The following is a 19,605-nucleotide window of genomic DNA, read 5'->3' as shown; positions in this document are numbered from 1 at the left end:
AAAGCAGGGTTAGTTAACCCTCTGCAGTGGCTCAGTCATATAAGGCATTGCGCTGCTGAACATGAGGTCGCGGGATCGAATCCTAGCCGCGGCAGCCGCATTTCGATGGAGGAGAAATGTGGACATGCCCGTGTGCTTGCATTGTAGTGCACGTTAAAGAACCCCAGGTGGTGAAAATTAATCTGGAAGCTTCCACTACGGTGTGCCTCATAATCAGAACTGGTTTTGGCATGCAAAACCCCAGAAAGAAGGAATGAAGTCCTCATGTTACTGCTGAGCGTTTGTGTGAAGCATTGCAAAAAAAATACCATGAACTACTCGTTCATGGTATTTTTACTGCTAGCGTTTGTTACTGCTGAGCGTTTGTGTGAAGCATTGCAAAAAAAAATACCATGAACTACTTGTTGTGAGCAGACATGTTCTAGCAGGTTAAAATCAAGGTAAATGTTGTAGAAGTCATATACAGCCAGCGTTTGTGACATGCTTGTTGCACCACGGCAGGTATGTTATCCCAACTGGATTCTTATGTGCCAATTTTTTTTGTTTATGCTTTTATTATTCCCTTGAGCTACCGCAGCAAAGTGTAGATCCGTGCATGCAAAACCAGCAAATGGGCTGGTCTGACCTCCTTCAGCTGGCACTGTAGCGTTGCCTTTGAGAAGTATTTTGACGTATAGGAAATAAGCACTTTGAATAAATTTTTGCAAACGAAGACGCTGTGAAAGTATATTTGAGATGACCGTCATAAGTATACAAGCATAGGGAACGAGAGCACACAAATGGAAACACTGCAGAAGTAGCCCGAACGCCGCCGGAACTGAAGCAGGCGACAGGCGCGAGTTTGTGCGGCAACGTCACATGAGCAGCACTAGCAGCGCCCCTGTAGGTCGGTCTCGGGGCCAATAGCACTGGTAAATGTGACAGAGGTACTCACAGTTCCATGCTCTGCTTGCAATATGCACTTACTCACTGATCTAAAATGTTGGTTCAGGCCCCCTTTTATTATTTATTCGTTTTTAATTTACTTAAAAAGCTTGCAACACTGTTATGGCATTTTGTAGGGGGGAGGATACAGAATACGGGAAAAAAGAAACAAAGTGTGTAAACAGAATAGATAGAAGTAACAGTAGAAAAGAATGTTTGTAACAAAAGAAATTATGTTGAAGTAATCAAGCCTTGAAGCATGGTTAACTAGTGTCAGTGTTTGAAAACGGGTCGGTGTTTTAACGACCGCATGAGGGAAACAGAGGGCGGCTGTCAATGCTTTAGCTGCTGATGGCTGATGGCTGTCTGACTGACCATTGCGATAGGTGCTCGTGCACCACAGTTTCCAAGCACATGTGCGCTCAGAAGGATCCAGAGGTTGGTTGACAGAGAAATATTTGAAGTGTCTTGCATAAAAAAAACGGCTAATAAGTGTACTCTATAAGCATCCCATCACTGGACCTCACCAAGAGTCTTCCTATCTGGAAAATGACATTTGTATCGATTTGTTTTGATACATTCTGTGTTACATTGGGGCGAGGGGAAATGAAAGTTGAAGGTTGCTTCTCTTTGCATTGGGCGCTCTGTGCATCCCATGAATTTTAGGTTTAAGCGTAGTAAAAATGTTGTTGAAGGTTAGCGTTGTGTCCTGTGTGCTTCTCGTTCTTGAGCCACACTTTTCAGCTATACTTAACAGTGTCTCAAGTTTGGAATATGCGCCAACTAACCCTGCTTTTTTTTCAATTTAAAGAATAGTATAGTTACAGATGCCAGAAAGAAAGGGCATACCAACACATTTAAAAAGAATGTTATCAAGCAGTGAAGAGAACAGTTAATCAGACCTGCGGAGCTACCCAAAAGCTAGACCCATTGTGTAAGCTGATAGCAGAGAAAAGACCTGAGTGCGACACGATATTTCATAGACATAGGTGTATATCCACAGCTTTATGTAATACTACCTAGAAGAGTTGCAAATTTGTATTGATGCCAAACTGGGCAAAAAATGGGCTTTAAAGCTTGCTGACGTTTATTCTTTGTCTGCCTTAAGCCAATGTTACCCCACCGAGAGGGCCTTTTATAGGACTTTTACTAGCGCGTCATTTGTAAATGTCTGTTACGCAACAGGCAGCACGTTTCTGTTCTTGTTTTAGTGCGGCAGCTAAACGTAACATCTGAGGGTCACAAGAGTTGTAATTTCTACAATCGGGTATACGTTTGCAATATAAACACTTTGTAACTTTTGGTGATGCTTTATAAAAAAGTGTGAAAAATGACATTTGACTTTCTGCCATCTTTGTTTGTGATACGTTTGACATGTTTTCTACCCATGTAACATTCTTGAACTTATATGTGTCAAGATATTTGTGCTTGGAAATCTGCATAAGCGTTAAATTTCTGAAGAAGTTTGACCGGGTTATAGGCTGTTTACGTGAAACAGAACTGTACCGACACATGATAACATTTAGACACATATACCATTTAGGCACAAGTAATTTTGCAAACAAGGCACATGAGTTCATTCTGTATATATCTTCAAAACGTGCAGTAATCTGCTGTGGAGACCATGCTGCGTATTCATTGAGCACACTGTATATGTTTTGTTTGCTAGCTATTAATGCATGCCCTTGCAGTTGGGGGGGCACGGTTTTAATAGGCCAATTTTGTTGGAAAAGTTCATTCTAGTCATGCAGAACAATCGGCCAATTATTTAGGCGATGAAACCTTTGTCAATACCATGTGCAACAGATTGAAATGAAGTGTACTTAGTGTACGATTGGTAAATGAGGCAACGAAAGCCATCACATGGGCAGTTACAGTTGACATCTTTGGTGAAGCTGTGACACTTTCTTTTTGACTTTTAAGTGAATACTTGGTATTCTTACCTGCACAGCTCTTTCTCAAACATTTTGGTTGCTAGTTGGGATACGCTCTTTAGTGTGAACGCCAGAGAAATCACTGACATTCTTCGCCCATCCTCGACTACTGGCTTTTTTGACTCCAGTCGCAAGCCCATGAGTTGTCTCCCAGCCAGTTCCATGAATTCCCTCTGGTGGCACAGCGTAGACGGCCTAAGTGGAGCCTTGAAACCTTTGGCGACAGGGCTCCTAGAGTTGAGAATGTCAAATGCCCTATAGTCGGATACAACTTTAGAAGACAGCGGCATTTGCCCCTCAAAGGCGGATGGACACGAGCCGGCACCAATAGGCGCGCACTTCAGGTGACGTCATGAGCCGGACGGCCGGTGTCCCCGCCGATGGAGAACATGCCTAACATGGCCGCCCTCGCTTCGAACTGGGCCGAGTCGCGTCAGCTCTGTGCGCCTCCCTTCGTCAGAGTGAATTCGAATTGTTTGTGGTGGTCGGTCATGCCGGAAATATTATTGTGAGCTTACGATGCACAATTTGTGCCGCGTGCGTTTGTTCTGATTTGTGAGCTGGCGAAGAAAGATTGCAGCGAACATCGGTGGCGCTGCGCTGCGCTTCGTGTGGAAACAAGATCCCGCGGCGGCATACCGCTGCAAACAAACATCGTACGTGTTTGTTCCGTGGTGTTTTGTTTTGCTCCTAAGTGAAGTTACGACGAGGAGAGTTCGCCAAAGTCTGGTACCTACTGTGAGCGGCGGGTGTGTTTGTGTACCGTGCCCCTGCGTTTCTCGTCGGACGTGGTGAAGTGATGGAGCAAAACCATTATCAGGATAAATGAGAAAAGCGTGCGCAGATGAAACCAACCTGCGAGTTTCTCAACAGAAAAGATTTGTGAAAGCAACCTCCAACGCAAAGATTTGTTGCTGCCAGCTCAGCGTGCGAACGACCGATCGTTGGCAGCAGTGTGATAAGATAGCCGAGCATCTAGCGGCGTCGTTCGAGTGTTGTGTAGCACCGTCGATTGATTGCTTTCCACCAATGCTAACAATCAGTGACTAACACGCGCTGCTTGAGTGAATGTCATTGGGTTGTTAACGGTCAGGCGTTTGGAAGCAGTGTTTGTTTCCTTAATGTCAGCCTGAATGCTAATTTAAAATTATGACTGATACACTGGTGCCGTTGCAAGGGAGCTTGGCATGAATTCGCGTCGCTGTGTGGCTTAGAACTCTTCGCTCACTGCACGCGCCAGCTGTAGAAAGCCTGCTGTGACACAATGCGCATAAGCTGGGCTGTCAGCGCTCGACTTGCTTTCCCACAACACAGCTTTGCGCTTTGTCGTGATATGCCGCTACTAAAAAATTCCTATGACTGTGAAGGCAACAGAGCCAATGTGTACATAAAAAAAAAGTACGACAAAGTAGGCACAGCTGCTTGTGAACTGACTCCTAATAGTTCTACTCGCGTCTGCGTTAAATGTGTGTGCGTGTTTTCTTGTGTGTTTGTGTATATTTGTTATTTTGCCCTTTTTTGTATTTTATATCTTAGTTTTCGCGCTTGCGTTTGTGTTCATGTGTGTGAATATGTGAGTGCTTCCGTGCGTGCATGTATTTATTCCTATTTCTATCCTTTCATTTTTGCATTTGTTCTTGTAAGCATGCTGCAGCCATGACTTTCGACAATTCCATTAACTCGTCTCATTCAAAGCACCAAGTCCTGTGAATAGCAGGGCTGGTCTCTTCGATGTCATTAAAGCTATTCTTTCTTGTCTACCTTGCCTCCTCAGTCTGCCACCTTGCTTTGTTTTCTCCTACTATTCTGACCTTGCTTCTTGTGCTGTTACTGCAACGTGATTAATCAACTTGCACCAAAGAAAGTTCTATCAGCTGTGACAACAGAAACATTGACAGATACAAAATGTTAAATGCATCACGTGGCTTGCACAGTTAGTTCGTCTCTTTCCCCTGTTAATGTGTTTATGCATCAGTGCATACGGTAGCTTACCAGAAGTGCACATGAAAAGGTGCCATATTGTGAAACAGCACCTTGCTATGTTGTTGCATTCAGTCTTAATAAACAGATGGTTTGCTGCCCGTCACATGTAGTGGTACACATATATAACATTGTGAAGTGGGGTATCATTTCCTGTCATGACGCTTTCATCATTACAAATGCAGTTTTCTAGTGAATGGAGCCCAGCAAAGCATTGCTGTGAGAGCTTTTGCAACTTTCACCATTTATTACCTCCCCAATATCACTGTCTGAATCTGTCCGTCACTTTTCCTACGGCTTGTAATGAACAAAGTGACTCACTACAACACGTTCAACTTTACTGAGCATTTTTCCGGTACATAAATATGACAAAAAAAAATGCTAGCAAAGTTAATCACGTTAATAATTGTGCTTGCATTCGCATTACTTGCTTGAGTCAGATTAATAAACTGAAAATTGGCTATGACAACACTTCAATTTTCAGTGCAGACAGCTAACGTAACCATAAAGCGTGCTCTGACTGCTGCTATTTCACTATGGGGCACGTCAAACTCGACGGTGGCTGCCTGAATGAGCATTTTTGGGCCTCTCTTAGCTAAGGATGTTTTATATTTGTTCTCTTAATCGCATTACTTGTGTCAGCCAGATAACAAAATAAACAATGCAACCACATGAATGTGCTTTGGCATTCAAGCTGCTGACAGTGGCTGTCAGTTTGGTGTTGTCTGATGCTATTTCACCACCACTCGCTATGAGATGACTGCGATTTCCAGTGCAGACTGCTAACGTAACCATAAAGCGTGCTCTGACTGCTGCTATTTCACTATGGGGCACGTCAAACTCGACGGTGGCTGCCTGAATGAGCATTTTGGGCCTCTCTAAGCTAATGATGTCTTATATTTGTTCTCATAATCGCTTTACTTGTGTGATCCAGATAACAAAATAAACAATGCAACCACATGAATGGCTGCCCGAATGAGCATTTTGAGCCCGCCAACGATAATCAGGATTAACAATAGTGTTTCAATTCAGATATGCCAGCATTTAAATGTGTTTCTATGCCACTTCTTAAATCGAGCACAATGTGTGCAGGACGTTGCTTATCAGAATTGAGCTTCTGTTATAAGGAATATGCCATAAATGGAACTGGTTATTTATTTGAGAGGTCACGGAATGGATGGTTGGCTGTTGCGAACCCACCGGCAAAATTTTGGTAGCCCTAATAAGGGCTGTTCTTTTGTTAATAAGAAGCGTTTATGCTTCGTCGAGTGGCTCAATGCCAGACAGCTCGCAGTCGGAGTCGCTGTCTTCAGTGTCATCTTCACCCAGCTGGATGATGATGGGTTGAATGTGCTCACTCCCAGACGTGTCAAGTCTGAACTTTGCCTCCAAGCCCATCACATGCTGAATGCTCTTCCTCCAGTTTTCCGCCGTTACCTGCTTGATTTTCTCTCTCAAGATGACGTCGACCGTGGACAGCTTGAAGTCTCTGTTGTCCGCAGCGATGCCATTTTTGACCTTGGCCCACACAAGCTCAATGGGATTAAATTCGCAGTGGTACGGCGGGAGCCTGAGTACAATGAAACCGGCCTTTACAGCTGTGTTGTCTACGATGTAGCTCAGAAAGCGTGACTTTACAGATGCCACCAGCTCAAGCAGCTGCTTCTTTATCATCCTTTCACCGTAGGTGATGTTCTTGCTTGTGAGCCACTCCTGTATCTTTTCCTTCTTCCAGGCTGTCGTCGGCAATTTCTCTTCTCGCCGGCTATGGTAAGGTGCATTGTCTAAAACAATGACGCTACCCGCTGGCAACTTCTGCAGAACGTCATTGAACCAGCCCTCAAAGCGATTGCCGTCCATTTCCTCGTGGCAGTCGCCTGTCTTTTGGCCTCGGAATATATCCAAGCCGCCGTCAACCAAACCATCCTCGCTGCCGATGTGCGTCACGATCAGGCGCTGACCTTTCCCAGAAGGTTGTTTTAGACCCGTCGTCAGACCATTTGTTCGAGCGAACAGGTGTCCGCGCTTCTGCACCACGGTGTCTGTCCACACGATCGACCGAGTGTGTCCCGCCGTCACCCATGTCTCGTCCAGGTAGAAGATCTTTCGGCCTTCCGCCCGGTAGCGCTCCACGTCACGGAGGTAGCGATTCCGCCAATCGGTGATGTCATCCCGGTCGATAAGCAGCGAGTTGCGGCTTCTCTTTTCGTGCTTGAAGCCGATCTCGGCAAGCAGGCGACGCACAGTACACCGCCTTAGTGATGGTAGTTCCATACGCTCCGAGAACTCGGTAGTTACCTTCTCCACCGTCGGTATCTCGTTGCGGCGAAAGAAATAGTGCACACATGATCTCAGCGCGCACAACGTGAAACTGTCAAACTTCGCGCTGCATCTCCTCTTCTCCGCATTGCGTGGGCGCTTTCGCGAGGGCGTTGTCAGTTTGCCACCCGAAAAATGCGAAGCTTTAACTTCCTGCCTCACCCTGAACACAGTCCTTTCGCTTACACCAAGCATGTCGGCGACAAACTTGCTCGTGTCCTCCACGCTGCGTTCAGGCTGCCTGTTACGCCAAAACGTGTAGCAGTGGAAGATCATGTTGCGTGAATCGCTGTTCAGGATGTGGCCGCTCTTGTTCTTGCCGAGGCTCCTTGGTGGTGTGGTCATCGACGCGACACAACGCTCGTTCGGCAACAAAGGATCGCGTTCCGATGTCACCTCGCTGGGCTCCATGGCGGAAAACTGGCACGGAATGCCGCGCGCGATCGTTCGCGAACTCACGACATTGCAGGTTCGCAACCGCAAAAGAAAAATAAATATTAATTAAAAATAAGCCCAACACATTAAAAAAATAAGGTTGTGCAAACACACAAAAAGTATATATGAATCTTATGCTATTAAGCCAGCGACTGCTACGCCCGGTGCCGTCGATCTTCCTCTGTAGCAGACGACGCACAGCGTTGTAGAAGGCACGGAATTATTTTTCTCTCGCGATCCGGCATGTGCGGTAGCATTTCCATCATGATAGTTTTACCAAACCACTCGTCAAGATACACAAATCTTATTTATACCGACAAATACGTGTTTTAGAAGCAGTCACAATTTTTTGAGTGGGACTATTTCTTTAGTTGCGGAGGAATTGGCTGCTGCGCTTCGCTCAACTGGGCGGGGCCTCCTCCTGTCTTCTAAAGTTGTACCCGACTATAGAAGTAAACAGTTATTTATTGCAGTTTATGAACCAGAGAGTTATATGCTTGATAGTCTACCTGGCATATTCTATGCATAAGCCGGTTTGTTTATAGGGTCACTTGCTGGGGGGGCATGCACTGCTTTCATGCCTCACATTTAAGAAATTTGGTTTTGATATGTTACAAGCTTACACACACAGGTACAGTCTCTGGTTGAATTTTCACTGAATATGATTCATCATTATCATCCTTTTTTTTTATGTCCACTGCAGGATGAAGGCCTCTCCCTGCGATCTCCAAATACCCCTGTCTTGCATTAGCTGATTACAATTTCTACCTTTAAATTTTCGAACTTCATCACCCCACCTAGTTTTATGTTGTCCTTGACTGCGCTTCCCTTTTCATGGTGTCCATTATGTAACTCTTATGGTCCAATGGTTATCTACCCTACGCATTACATGGCCTGTCCAGCTCCATTTTTTTCTCTTAATGGCAATTGGAATATCGGTTATCTCCGTTTGCTCTCTGATCCGCACCACTCTCTTCCTGTCTCTTAATGTAACGACTTACATTTCCCATTTCATTGCTCTTTGCGCTGTCCTTAACTTGCTTTGTGCTTAACTTAACTTGCTTAAATATTATTGTTAGCGCTTAATTCTTTTTTTTCTTTGGCCCGAAGCAAACAATCAATTTCATTGGCAGTGTTTTGACACGTTGGTAAACATTTGCACTGGAATTCTTCCGTAAGTAACACCATAAATGTAGTGAAATTATGATTGCACTTTAACTATTAGCCATATTTTACCATTTACATCTTATAAGGAAGTCTGGAAACTTAAAATGTCACAGGAGGTATTGCCAAAACTAGCCTCTAGTGCTCGAAGCATTTCACCAATCATACAATGCAAAATTTGTGCTTCGGTTGACTCGGCAATGAAATTATTAAATGACAGCAGCAGTGAAGACATGGGCACTTTTTGGGGGATCGACGTCTACGCTTTTCTAACAGTGTCTCAAACATTAGTGCATGCTCAGTTTTGATGCCTGTGGTTGCCACAAGCATCAAGTACACATTTCCTTTTTTTTACCTTGTGAACTGCCCATAGGAGCAATCCTTTCTGTAATGTGTAGTTTTCACTCAAGAGCACTCATTCGATCTGAGACTGACGTCACAAGCTTCACTAACAGCCTAATCTGTCACTTTTGAAACACTGTCTGTGCAAATGCCTTTACTCATTACTGTACAGTACTGTACAGAGGATATGCTGGATCCTGTGGGTTCTTAGTGTCTCACAGGTGACCAACCACCGCGGGTTCGAGCTTAGCGAGCCACAGGGCCGCGTCAGTCGTCGCCTCCAGCACCGCTGCGCGTGAGCTCAGGCCGCAAGGGGCTACCGAGCGACGCACGCAAAAACACAATGATGCCCTCAGTTAACGGAAACTGTTTATTGAATCTGTCAGCACCAGCACTGCAAAAACGCCTGCACGATGGGGAACCAAAGGGGTCCTGCACCAAGGGCGAAAATACAGAAAACGGGCGCCTATAGCACGTCGCTGCGATGTCACAGCCTCAAGCTGGGACACGCCACTAGGAAAAGACCCGGCGACTGTGATACTTGCTCTGGCGATAACCAATAGATCAACTCACGAGAGCTTCGGCAATCTCCTTTGGCTTTTGGCAAGTGCGGCTCAGCATGGTACAACCTCGCGCGAACACTAAGCGCTGCTAGTTGGCTTAGTGTCAGGAAAGGATCAGCACAAAGTATGCGCTCCCCGCATGGGCCAAGGTGTTGGTAGACGTGAGGAAAGCATGTACGTACCCTGCGCTGGTCCCGTAGATAAGAGAGCCACGCTCAGTAACTAGCAGCCGACGCGCGGCCGCACATTGACGTCAATGCCCCCCTCACCACAAACCACCACGTGTGTAGCGCCACCACTAGAACCGGGACGGGGAAAAGTGAGGGACTGCAGAACAGGTGAGGCCGGCGCATCCCTCAGTCCCCACAATCCAGAGCCAGATTTAGGCGCATTGGTTGACCAGCTTGCTTGCACATAAAAGCTGATTGAACACAATTACAGGGTTCGCACAGCCCCTTGAAATCCTTGAATATCCTTGATATTGACAGTATAAGTTCAAGGGCCCTTGAAGCTACTTGAATACCCGTGGGCTCCTTGTAATCCTTGAAAATCCCGTGGGATTTGTTCCGCTAGAGGAAATTAACGATGTACCTCCGCAAGTCATGCTGATATTTAAGGCCCTTTCGCTTACGAATGCCCATGAAAACAAGCTGTGTTGACTTAAGGGCAACATCAGGAAGTTTCGGTTTTAAATCTCGCAGCCCCTACGTCGTCTGGCAACAAATATGCATTGGAAATCCAATCCAATGCGAGACATATCGCTCGCTCGGCTTGCGTATAGTGCCTAGAATATACTCTAGTGTGCCGTCCACCGAGAGTCTCCAACGCGGGACGGTGGCGCGGGCTGTGATGCCTGCCGCCGCGGGCCACCAGACGGCGATGCCTGTCGGCACCATGCTAAATCCTGCGGTGTTCGACTCGCGTTCGTTTGCGATGCGTTGATTGCTACGCGTCGATTGCAATGCTTAGTTCATTTCTCGCCTTGCTGCCGCTTTCGTTGCAGCCTTTTCTTATTGTGAGTGGGTTTTTTGCATCTATGTGTGCACTCGTCTGTCTAAAGAAACTTTGAACAGGTCGCGAAACCGCGATTTCCCAGAGACGCGGAAAGAAACGGCTCATCTCATTACCCAGCGCGTCCGCAGACCCCGAACGTATTGCGGATTGGGACAAGAACATAAGAGGCAGATCGCCGGGCACATGGGAGACTCGCGTCGTGTCTTGCCTGAAGTCCGCCCATATCTCAGCATGGTCCGGCACAGTCTCGAAGTGCAGCGCACCAAGCGGCCGGCGGCGGCAGGCATCACACTCGGTGCTACCGCGACACCCGCTCTCGGCACACTAGTATGTGTCTTTTAGGTACTATAGTCGGGCCGTTTGTCGGCCTCGTGCGCGCCATTTCAGTGAAGTTTGCGTTGTGTGTTTACTTTGATAAGATGCCAGGCGGGAAGTGCAAGTTTCAGCCTGCGTGGCTGCAACATACGGACTATCGTCACTGGGTGAGACCGGAACCAAGCGATCCTTATCGAGCAATGTGCGCATTATGTCAGAAGACGGTCGACATTGCAGCGATGGGGGAATCTGCCTTGAAGAGCCACCAGAAAGGCGAAAGGCGACGAAGTTTCTGTCGCACAGCCAAAGAAAAAGAAGCGGAGATAACAGCTCTTGAAAGAGAAATTAATGCGAAAATAGGGCTCCTTTCCTAAGTCATGTGAGGAAATAAAATTACGCTAACACTCCTTAAATTCTGCCTTTTTGCATCCTTGAAATCCTTGAAATGTCCTTGAATTTCCAGCCAAATATTGTGTACGAACCCTGCAATTAAGTATGACGAGACTTCTGCATCCTCCCCAAGCCTACAGACATTGCATTGATTGCCTAAGGGTTGCTTGTGTGGTTGCTGCATTTAATAAAAACAAGTGCTCCCTGCACCATAGGTGCTTACCCGTTTTCACATTTGCAAAGCCACGATTTTGCTCCATAGCATGTGCATCGCTATAGCTAATGTTCACGACAGAAAATCTGTATAATATACTTTTTTTACCTGGTAAAACTTGCAAAAGTTGTGAACTAGGAGCAAGGCACATGTTTTGTATTTTTTTGTATTCTTTTTACTCTCAGTACGTGTACTAGCAGCACCTGATTATTACTTTCATTCATGACTCTTGTGGTGCTTCTTTGAGGCTTGGGGTAACAATTCTCAAGAACTTTCTCAGCAATTACTTCTTCTTTATCTCCATTAAAAACACCAATGATCAGGATACACTATATGTATCATGGTATATTCTTGGTTTAAGCGCAAAAGAACACGGACGGTGGCAGAAGAAGACAGAACAAGCACCTGCTTCTGCTACCGTCTGTGTTCTTTCACACTTAAACCAAGAATATGTTACCGTACTAACTCGCCCAACTGTCCATTCTTTTCTAGTCGGCACTAAGCAGAAGAAATGGAGCTGGGCCGGCCATGTAATGCATAGGATGTATAACCAGTGGACCATTAGAGTTACAGAATGGATACCAAGAGAAGGGAAGCGCAGTCGAGGAGGGCAGAAAACTATGTGGGGTGATGAAGTTAGGAAATTTGCAGGTGCAAGTTGGAATCAGCTAGCGCAAGACAGAGGCAATTGGAGATAACAGGGAGAGACCTTTGTCCTGCAGTGGACATAAATAGGCTGATGATGATGATTCTCCCATTACAGTTAGATTTACCTAGTTTGAATCTCACTTTCTGTTTGCGATTCCACTAAAATACCTAATAGGTTTGCGTAGAGTAAGTGCTTTGTTGATTAGGACGTATGGAAAGTTGAAGTTCGTACCTGTCAACCATGCTGATGAACTCAGCAGTGCCACAGCATCCATCAAACCCTGGTTCACCGAGTTCCAGAGCGAAAACAAGTGCTTTGCTTATGGAGGCACTGAATGTCTGTGCTGCGAGCTTGACTTTCATAATCTGTAAGCAACAAAAAACTGTACTACATGTACACACTACTCTCGAACTCCATGACAGATGCACGTTTTACAAAAATCATAAGCAACTAACATTGTTGGCATATCTCACCTGCCTGTAGTACTCCACGTGTGCTCGGGAGAGCTTGTTGCCTGCTCGGAGACCTTCTCTTTCCTGCAGCTCATTAAGAAGGACAATGTATCTCCATTCAATTGCCTGCAATTGAAAAATGCATGGGGTTGTAATCGAGTTCACTGAAAAGTCTTGACACATTAACTTATGGCCTGCTTTTTGTAATCATGTGTCTGATAACCTGTTGGCTAGCCAACTTGTTTCGTGTAAAATTATCTTGGATATTTTCAGCTTTCATGTGCAGTTTTTGTTGCAGTGATAAGTTTAACTTGAATATGCCTCACACATTTGCACATGCGTTGCCATTTTTTTGTTTATATAAGTGGATGTGATAGATGTCACAAAAACGTTTGCAATTGCAATATCTCATTAGTTTGGAGGACGCCCAAAATCACTTCACTGAAATATATTTTAAGATTTGACCATCATGTCAATACAGTTCAAGCTAAATATACTTAGGACAAAAGCTGCTTTACATATGTGATTGACAGCATCAGTGCACATGAAAAATTTATCTTAATTAAAACTTCAGTTAAAGGTTTGTTCTTGGGACAGTTTAAAACATTCCTCTATTGTTTATTGTGGATTGTTTTGAACCATGAAATGTCTTAATTTATGGGGAATACATCCCACAACCCATTGATAACAAATAATAAAAAATAGAAACCATTGGGAAGACAATAAATATCATCATAAACAAAGCACAATTAGTATGTGTGGAAACAAGGTACAATTAAGTTGCCCAGCCACTACCCACTACAGAGCTATAGCAGTCGCTGTGGGCCAGAATCTTGTAGACAAAGACAGGCTAAAATGGATTGATATTGATAGAATGAAGGAGCACCTCAGGCCTGCATATGAGCTAGGATATGATAACTTCTGACAATCTTTTGCCCCCTATGTGTACATGGTGTAATACCTTTATTTTTATTTTCTTTCGTGAGAGGTTTGTTTCGAGAATGAAGTTCCACCTCTCTGGGTAGACTACTTGATGTGATGGATATATGACATGCATGACAAATGGCGAGGTTAATTGCATAAGTGTCAAAGTTAATGTAAATTAATTGACTCTGGTTTGATCCTTTCAGGGTACACACTACGATTGTAGAATTAAAGCTGTGTAGCGATGCAGTCAACAGCGCAGATCCATAAACTATCTGTAGCTTCAAAGTATCCTTCCCTTAATAAAATGTGCTACAAAAGACATTGACATTTCACTTGTTTTCCACAAAGCCTCCCTCATGTAGGCAGAACACACTTTCACTGCCATGTATGTATTTCATTGCACTTTGAGGGAAACTTTGAGGAAATTATTTTACCTTCAGGATTTTCACTGAGTTGGTGTGCCCTAATTGAGCGTTGTTTGGCTTGAACATTGCTCTTGCCTCACGTTGCCTAAATTAAACAGAAGCTTTTAGTTACATATGTACCGTATATGCTTGTGTAAGGGCTGCATTTTTTACCCTTCACAATTTTGATGAGGTGCGGCCCTTACACGGGAACGCACCTTTTGGTCAAAATGGTGCCAGCGCAGCTACCGACTTGTGCACACCCTGGCCCTCGCCATGTAGTAGCAGTACGTGCAAGTACGCAGGACGAAAAAATTCACCGATGCACGTGCACGATAGCGGGTACCAAACGTGATTACATATTTGTTGGAAATTTTTTTCTACAAATTTTTCGCTGACTAGTTCGGAGTGCAGCCCTTACCCGAGTGCGTACGGTATTTTGCTGATCCCACATTGTGAGTTCTTGTACAAGTACTGTCTGCTTGTTCAATTTCCTGCTGAAATGAAAGGACTTACTTCTTCGTCACATGGGAGAGTTATTATTTCAAATGTGTGGATCGGAAAAATAGGCTGCTTTTGTGCAAAATGCTTAAAGCTTTAGCATAGGACAATTTGCTGATGGTCCTAAGCATGAGGTGTAGAATTCTACATCCATTTTGTGTTCAATTCATAGCTAACCTGTTTGCTTAGAAATTAGATGCCTATGCGCTTCCATGCCTTTGCGCTTCCATGCTTTTAATTCCTCTATTACTGTAGCACTGTCACAGTATGGCCCATAAGTGTTATTATTATTCATGACATGTAACACTTACCCCATATGTTTCACTCCAAAGAATGTTCTTGTCACCCAAAAGGTTCCGCAGTAGTTTTAGTGCATGGCATGGGTCAAACATTACGAAGATTTCTTCTTCTTCAAACTGTGGGTTTGGGAATGATGTCCTTAAGTTTTCAAATGTGAGCTCATGCACGCGGCACCAAAGAAGCTTCACCATTGCCACGTTGGCCATAAGGCAGTCGCACACAATTGCAGTCACCTTGAGTCCACATTCTTGTATGCAATGGACGGCTTCGAGGAGCAAGTTCTTTATAACTTCTCCTGAAAGTCCAGCATTCAGGAAATATCTGAAGGGCATCTTCCATGGCGCTGCCAACCCTACCACCATGAACACAAGTGCCTCTGTAGCAAGGGGGATGTTGTCTGCATCGTGAGGTTCCTGACCGTTTCCTAGATCCACAAACCCTATCAGTCGCCCACTTGAAAGGTCCAGTTCGCATGCCTTCTTGATGCTCATTCCATCAAGAAGGATGGAGCACAAGCGCTCTCGTGGTGTGTTTCTTGTGCTGCTCTTTGAGTGCTGTTAACACCTCAGCTGTGAAGCCAGGCCAGCCTCCAACAACTCTGAGCCACTGCCGTATAGATTGCACACTAGGCATGGCAAACAATGAACTTACATAGTCATATGCTCGAGGTGAGTAATAATGTAGTGTCGTGGCAAATTTTTTCATTTCTATACTGTACCTCCTGCCTCGAGGCTGCTCTGTGGCATTTTTGCGCCAATTATCAAGTATTTCGACTGGCAGGTTTCCAAATTGTTCCAGTTTTGTCTGTGCCTCCTCTGTAATCAATGACTTGCTCCTCATTTCATCAATCATGTTCTGCAGGGTACGGCTTCGCTCACTGTGTCTGTTTTTGCTTCAAGCACTTTTATTCGTTTTCTGGCTTCCTTGAGGCACCCTTCCAGCCGCTTTGCCTTGCTTCTAGGGCTTTCTTTTGAAGAGTATGTGTGGTCCAGGTGATGAAGGGTTTTGACAGTCGGTCGATTCGGATACCCCTGGGGGGATGCACAGTCTTCGGTTGTACCTAGGTCATCCCTAGCCTGCCTGCAGCCTTCTGATGGAATGCCTTGCACCTGCATCAGCATAAATTTCGCATCAGCTTGCTCGTCACCTTTCTTACATTTCAAGCTCACCTCTGCATGCTCGCTTGGTGCCTGAGCGTCGTTGCAGGCATCGGCTAAAAGGACTAGTGTTGGCGCCTCTTCAGCAGCAGTGTTGTTGACTGGTAGCACCTGCACAAGCTGAAAGACAGGTGTGTTTCATTACACCTCTGACCTTTATGGAGACTTGAACTTTAGTAAAATAATAGCCTTACTGATGAAATCAGCAGGCTGCATGGCTTGTGCGTTTATTTTGAAACCCTTCTATTGCATTTTTATGGGTTCACTCACACTCCTTATAATTACTGCATCTCCTGAAAGGATAGCACTCACCGTTTGAATTTATGCCCCATTGTAGCCAGACTTGTACATAACCAATTGCGCATAATAAATACTATTTTCTGGTGGTTTTGTAATTCAACAACTATTTTGTTTGCTTGGTAATGCTCGCTATATTTCAGAGACATTTTTCTGTAACCTAGTCACATGTAACCATTACACTATTTTCAAAACAAACTGTAATAACAAGTAACTTATAATAATATTCTCTATCTCTTAGGTGTGACTCTGAGGTGTTAAAAACTGCTGCTCAATTTTTCTTTGCTCAGTTAACTGTATAGACTTCTGTGACATCAATGAAAGTTTTTTTGTCCGTTGAACGCCCATGTTTCCGTATGTCTGATAATATTGTAACTGTTTTCCTAGACTCTCATCCATCACCTGTAAATGAGCACGCCTCATCCGTAACAGTATACATCTATATTTGCAATTGTAATCTACAAGCGGTATTTTTAGAGCTAAACATTGTGCGACTTTATTTTAAATGACAATACAAATTTGGCCACCTTTTCAAGCAAACTGAAGATTTGTTGGTGTCCTTTAAAATTAGTCATTGAAGTCTATATGGCTACGGAGGGAAGGGTGCCGGAAGGAGGTCCACCAAATGGTTGCCTCACTATTTCAAACAGCAATTCTATGGCTCGAGAGTCATACAATTGTCTACGTCTAATGTTTATTCCGGGAATCTCCTATACACAATTTTTCAGTTTTTCACCAGCCCTATCGGGAGCACCTTATTTGAGGAGGGTGGCAATGTGGGCTTGTTGGTCTGTCATCATGGAATAATGACAGACCAACACCGCTATTATGATGGGATAAACGTGAGAATGTAATATTGATAATAGAAACTGAACAAATCCTCTCGGCTGCTTACCAATGTATCGGCAAACCGCCACTTTCATTGTCGGCGAGAGAGGTAGATTATTTGCATATGCCATAAAAGCTGACCGCAATTGCAGTGTATGATTCAGGTTCTTAGTGTTTTCTCGATGCAACAGCCTTAGATTTCGAAACGAAATAAATTTTGTTGTTGAAAGTTAGCGCTTGTCTTCGTCTTCGTTTCTTCTCGTGTCCGTGTTTTCATGCGCTTCCTCATTTGAGGCCCGGCAACTATGTCATAGTGTGCACTTCATAGAAGACCTAGATGCGAGCAACACAGCATTGAGCAACCAAAATCTTGTGCACAACGTGTTGGTTGATTACAACGCTGCCCATACTTCCGGTGAACACATCGAGTGAGCTTCAAGTGTTGCTGCTGATGCCTTCACAAGAAATCGAGGGTAGAAGACAAAAGACAATTTTAAAAATTATATAATAGTGTAGCGTAGTATAACAATATAAAATATTGTGTTACTAAAGTTCATCCGTGTGTGAAGGGTTTCAGTGGACGTACTAAAACAGCAAGGCCAGCTTGTTCTATTTAGTATAAATAGATTAAAAAATATATAAAATATTGGTAAAGTAAGATGTATTAGTTTCTGTAATTACTTAATGTTTTGGTAGGGCAGTAATTGGTCGCTGTAGGCAATTGCAATTTTGATTTAATTATAATTTTGTTTCTTTGTGATGTGTAGAAGTCTGATTGCAGCACATATAAAATCGGCCATACAATCGGCTATGTTGGTGTTTGCAGTTGCATACTATATAGCCCGACCTCATTCAATTTTGCTCAACCAGCCAATCAGTGCGCGCCTGAGGGCGAAAGGCGAACTACCGCCGAAGTGGAACGTTTCAGAATACGGCCCCAGGTTGTATATATTAACCAGAGGCCTTTTCTTAACCGCCCTTGAATTTGAATTCCCCAACTATAAATAGTTCTTAGCTAAATTTAGTTTTCACCTAGGATTATGTTATAAAATTAAGTTTTTTGAAAATCAGATGTCATTTGACCCAGTAATCATGATACGAAACTTCAACTCATACTGTGCACAAGAATGATTCATATCTGCCTTTTATACGAATGTTTTAAAACATCCTAAGCGCAGTGTGCACCAACAGTGACATCACAGGAATGACAGGATCTCTGCCCTTTGAAGTTAGCTCAGCCTTCTCGTTCTGTGGGGCAGCATGTATGCAGTGAGGCTGAATTATACTGTTCTGTGCCATCACTTCTCTTGCAACCTAAAGCATCCCCCTCACTTTCTTCAGAACATGAATATGGTTCATGTGATATGGCTAGGATGGGGTAATTTGGCAATGTGGCCTCAGTGTATGCGTCATGTGGTGATTGGCACACGCATCACTAGCTTGAGATCCCACAAGGTCACACATGCTGTTCCTGTGAAGTTACCAGTGGTATGAAGATACATGTAATTTGGCATGTGTTTGCAAGTGTTCAAGTCAAAGGAACCTATAATTTTTGCTTGTGTGCCTGAGGAGTTGAAGCTTTATACCTTGGTTATTAGATTGGAATAGACAAAGAAAGAAAAGGGGACAAAAATTGTGTCAGTACTCTTCAGTATTCTTGATCCCATCAGACAGTTTCTTCCCTGATAAGTTCATTCGCATGAACATAGTGAGTTCGAGAAAAAAACATAATGTGAAATCATCGTTACTGTGAACTGGAGGAGTTTGCCATTTTTTGCTAGAACATTTATATTGTGCAACATATATTCATAAATTTTGCTCTTTAATGTCAGTTTTGCTCTTCGCAGCTGCTAACAATCTTTGTGAATTTCTTTCCATGTTTCTTTAGGACCTGAGGGAGACTGACGTTTTGGGATCTGCTACACTTTTCTCTTCCCTGGTATGCAGTGAAAATAAATTGAAAGTTGAAATGAAATAAACAAACATACTTCTACCCTTGTGTGGTCACTGCTTGGTTGAAACAAAGTCGGCACTGCCCCTTCACGCAGTCGGCGTCATTGTAGACCACCCCAAAAGTTAGATTGCTCGAAGTGGGCAGAGCACAGAGCATGACGTCTGGTTGGAGCAAAGCCTCTCAGACCCATGGCTTGAAGCCATTTTTGCAGGAGGATGGGATTGTCAATTGGAAACCTGTTTATTCAACACAAAAAGTGCAGAAAGTGGTCAGTCATCATCATCACCAGTCTATTTATATGTACAGTACAGGACGAGGGCCTCTCCTAGAGATTTCCAATTACCCCAGTCTTGCACTAGCCGATTGCAACTTGCACACACAAATTTTCTAATTTCATCACCTCGCCAAAATTTCTGCCGACCTCGACTGCGCTTCCCTTCACTTGGCACCCCATTCGGTAACTGTAATAGTCCAAGTTATATGCCCTATGCATTACACGGCCTGCCCCAGTTCCTTTTTTTCTCTCTCTTAATATGAAATGG

The 19,605-nt window shown here is 44.2% G+C and overlaps 1 long non-coding RNA gene across 2 annotated transcripts in view; it reads left to right on the top strand.

Annotated features, from left to right (window-relative positions):
- The window catches only part of LOC119437496 (uncharacterized), a 28,781-nt gene extending 9,658 nt beyond the window's left edge, over positions 1-19,123 (top strand). For both annotated transcript variants that reach the window (XR_005189402.2, XR_007465114.1), the window contains one exon: positions 18,998-19,123. This is a non-coding gene — a long non-coding RNA (uncharacterized LOC119437496). The remainder of the gene's footprint in view (positions 1-18,997) is intronic.
- Positions 19,124-19,605: the final 482 nt, after the last annotated feature.

Source organism: Dermacentor silvarum, chromosome 1 (genome assembly GCF_013339745.2).
Source record: "Dermacentor silvarum isolate Dsil-2018 chromosome 1, BIME_Dsil_1.4, whole genome shotgun sequence".
Classification (NCBI taxonomy): domain Eukaryota; kingdom Metazoa; phylum Arthropoda; class Arachnida; order Ixodida; family Ixodidae; genus Dermacentor; species Dermacentor silvarum.
The sequence above is the reverse complement of the archived record's forward strand: the minus strand, read 5'-3'. Positions and strand labels throughout refer to the sequence as shown.